Source organism: Oryctolagus cuniculus, chromosome 1, assembly GCF_964237555.1.
Source record: "Oryctolagus cuniculus chromosome 1, mOryCun1.1, whole genome shotgun sequence".
NCBI lineage: Eukaryota > Metazoa > Chordata > Mammalia > Lagomorpha > Leporidae > Oryctolagus > Oryctolagus cuniculus.
Genome location: NC_091432.1, coordinates 144,366,795 through 144,370,773, shown reverse-complemented (window position 1 = coordinate 144,370,773; position 3,979 = coordinate 144,366,795). Strand labels below are relative to the sequence as shown.

At 46.6% G+C, this 3,979-nt stretch overlaps 1 non-coding gene across 1 annotated transcript; it reads left to right on the top strand.

Moving 5' to 3' along the window:
- Positions 1–1,444: 1,444 nt before the first annotated feature.
- On the top strand, positions 1,445–1,551 carry LOC127484976 (U6 spliceosomal RNA). The gene has a single exon (XR_007912179.1). It is a non-coding gene; the product is annotated as a U6 spliceosomal RNA (small nuclear RNA).
- The last annotated feature ends 2,428 nt before the right edge of the window (positions 1,552–3,979 follow it).

The following is a 3,979-nucleotide window of genomic DNA, read 5'->3' as shown; positions in this document are numbered from 1 at the left end:
CATGTCCACATGTTCCTTACCATGGATTCAACCAAACTGTTTGGAAAAAAAAAAATCCGGAAAGATGTCGTTGTTATTATTCTCTAACCAAGAAAGCATCACGAGTATTGAACGAAGACTCGGGTTTTGTTAGGTGTTCTCGGTAGACCTAAAGCCAGGACAGCCTGTCTCGGCTGTAGGCAAGCTGTGATGTGCCCCGGGAGGGGCTTGAGCATCCTCGGGTTTTCTCATCCCGGAGTCACCTCCGTGGGTGCCCATTCACAAGTCCACGGCGTTTGGGTTGTTCCTACTTTCAGGCTATGTGGAGTAACGCTGCTGCGAACCTCTGAGTATTTGTTTTTGTGTGGACATGTGTTTTCATTTCTCTCGGTACATCCCTAGAAGTGGAGTTGCTGGGTCATAGAATAACTATATGTTTCACTTTTCCAAAGTAACTATGTCATGTTACTTTCCCAGTAGCGGTGAGTGAAGGTTTTGCTTAAGATTTGTTTATTTATTTGAAAAAGTAGGGCCAGTGCCGTGGCTCACTTGGTTAATCCTCCGCCTGTGGCGCTGGTACCCCAGGTTCTAGTCCCGGTTGGGGCGCCGGATTCTGTCCCGGTTGTCCAGCTCTCTGCTGTGGCCCGGGAGTGCAGCGGAGGATGGCCCAAGTGCTTGGGCCCTGTACCTGCATGGGAGGCCAAGAGGAAGCACCTGGCTCCTGGCTTCAGATCGGCGCAGGGCCGGCCGGAGAGGCCATTTGGGGGGTGAACCAATGGAAGGAAGACTTTTCTCTCTCTCTGTCTATAACTCTACCTGTCAAATAAATAAAAATTTAAAAAAGAAAAAGTAGAGTTAGAGAGAGAGAGAGAGAGAGAGAATCCTTCATCCACTGGTTCACTTGCCAAATGGCTACAATGGCTGAGGCTGAGTCCAGGTCTGAGTCAGGCTGAGTCCACGAGCCTGGAACTCCATCTGGGTCTCCCATATGAGTGACAGGGCCCCAAGCTGGGATCTTGGCTTTGCAGGCAGTAGCTTAACTTGCTGTACCACAACACTGCTCTTATTATTGTCTTTTTTTTTTTTTTTACTTTATTTTAGCTAGCTCATTGTGATTTTGGTTTGAACGCCCCCATAATGACTAGTGATTTTGACCATATGTTCATGTGCTTATTGGCCAGTTGTGTATGTTATTTGAAGACTTATCTATCCAGATCCTTCATCCATTCTTCACTTGGGTCATTTTGCTATTGAGTTATACATTTCTTTTTATGAGAGATAGAGATAGAGAGAGAGATAGAGAGAGAGAAATCCTTAATCAGATACATTATTTTCAAATACTTTTTCTCATCTATATGACATTTTACTATTTTCTTGATGCTGTCTTCTGACACATAAAAGCTTTTGATTTTGACGTAGTTCAATTTATCTGTTTTTTGATGTTATACATAAGAAACAATTTTCTGTGCTCGCTTAGGCAGCACATACACTAAAATTGGAACGATACAGAGAAGATTAGCATGGCCCCTGTGCAAGGATGACACGCAAATGTGTGGAGTGTTCCATATTTAAAAAAAAAAAATTTTCTAATCTAAAGTTATGAATATTTACTCCTTTTATTTTCTTCTGAGTATCTAACTATCTGCTCCTTAGATATTGCTTCCTTCTTTTTTGTCTTAAAACTAAGTTTTAGGTCTTACACGGAGGCTCATGACGCATTTTGAGTTAATAGTTGTATATGGTGTGAGGTACGGGGTCCAACTTCATTTCTTTATGTGTGTGGGAATCCAATTATTCCAGCATCATTTGTTGAAAAGACTACCCTTTCCCCTCTCATAGAAAATCCATTGTCCATAATTGAAATTTGGATTCTCAATTCTATTCCATTGGCCTATTTGTTCTTATCCCAGTATATCACCCTGTCTCCATTACTGCCGATTCGTAGTAAGTCTTGGAGTTTGGAATATGATTCCTCCAACAACACTCTTTTCCAAGACTGATTTGACTATTCTGGGTCCCTTATAGTTTCACATGAATTTTAGAATAAGCTTGTCAATTTCCACAAAGAAGCCAGTGGGGAATTTGATAAGCACTGCATTGAATTTCTAGATCAATCTGGGGAGTATGATCCTGTTAACAATGCTAAGTCTTCCAACACATGAACATGGAATATATGTCCATTTATTTAGGTTTTCTTCAATACCTTTCAATCACTTCAGTATTTCGCAGTTTTCAGAAGTATAAGTCTTGTACTTCATTAAATATATTTCTAAGTATTTTGTTCTTCTTACTGATATTGTAAATGAAATTTCACTTTCAGATTGTTCATTATTAATGGGTAGGAAACGATTTTTTTTTTGACAGGCAGAGTTAGTGAGAAAGAGAGACAGAGAGAAAGGTCTTCCTTCCGTTGGCTCACTCCCCATATGGCCACTACGGCCGGAGCTGCGCCAATCTGGAGTCAGGAGCCAGGTGCTGACTCCTGGCCTCCCATGTGGGTGCAGGGCCCAAGCACTTGGGCCATCCTCCACTGCCCTCCCGGGCCACAGCAGAGAGCTGGCCTGGAAGAGGGGCAACCGGGACAGAACCGGTGCCCCAACCGGGACTAGAACCCGGGGTACCAGGGCTGCAGGCAGAGGATTAGCCTAGTGAGCTGCGGTGCCAGCCAACAATTGATTTTTGTGTATTGATTTGTACCTCGCAACTTAGCTGAACTTGTGTGTTAGATCTAAATTTTTTTTTTTGGTATGGATTCTGTTTTTTCTATATAAAATGTCAATCCATCTGTAAACAGAAAAGTCTCTTATTTCTTGTCCTTGCCCGATTGTCCTGGCTGGAAACTCCATTACAATGCTAAACAGAAGTGACAAGAGCAGGCACTCCGGTCTCATTCCTGACTTTTAGGGGAAAAACAGTCTTTCGCTTTTCCCGGTTAGGGATGATCTCAGGCCTCTCTGTTAATGATGAGCTCCCTCGATCTCTCTCTGCCTTCAGGACTTCAGAAGCCCCAGCCCCTTTTTGGAGCATGAGACCACCTTGGCCTTGGATGTCACCCTCTCATTCGCCTGTGTCTAGCATCGGACTGGCTCGGTCCAGGCTTGCGCTGGCTTCTGTGGGCCCAGGGTCTGCTACAACGCAGTCCTCTGTGTGTGGCCAGGACCGAGGACTGCAGCAGGCGTGGCACGCGGTTGCTGAGGCCCACTTCCGGGGTGAGCAGCTCCTCCTGGTTTGTCAGGGCTTTTCCTGCTTTCACACTGAAAGTCCCACATCTCTCAAATCCCCCGCAGTCCTGGGCAAGCCAAAGTAGTGGTCCACCCTGCGGCCCTTCCTCCCGGCAATGCCGGTGAGCACGTGGGGCTGGGGTGGGAGGTGAGCGCAGGCACAGTCGCTCTGTGGTTTTCACTGTCAAGCGGGGGGACCTGAGTGGAGACAGGTGCACTCAGACCGCAGCCCCAGAGCATCCATCAGTCCTGTGCGACCAAACATGCCGCTGGGCCCTGGGTGCCCAGAGCCACGAGAGGAGAGGATTTTCAGTCACGACCAACAGACAAAAGGGAAAGAGGCGCTGTTGTGTCAAAGACCTAAACGGGGCCTGGAAATCTGGCGGCCCACGGCCCAGCCTCGGTTGTCTGGTTTGCCCAGGAAGGCGTCTGTGTTGGTCGACTTTTGGTGACTTTAAACTAAAGTAAGAGAGGAGCTATAATGTGAGAGCCAGGAAGCGGGGGACTCTCCTTCCCCCCCTCTGAAGCGCTGTCAGGATTCGATCACTGGGCTCCACCCTGGTCGTCTAACTCAATCCAGTCACTCTCCCAGGGCCCCGTCAGACGCCACAGCTGGATGGAGCCTGCATCACCCATGAACATAAAGTCATTAACCATTGACGTAAGATGTTTTTGGAGCATAAATGTGTCCATCAATCTGGAGGGGAGAGGCAAAGCCTGTGAAAACCATAGCAGTGTTCTATAAAGCTTGTGTTAGAAAGCTTTTGAGGGGCCGGCAC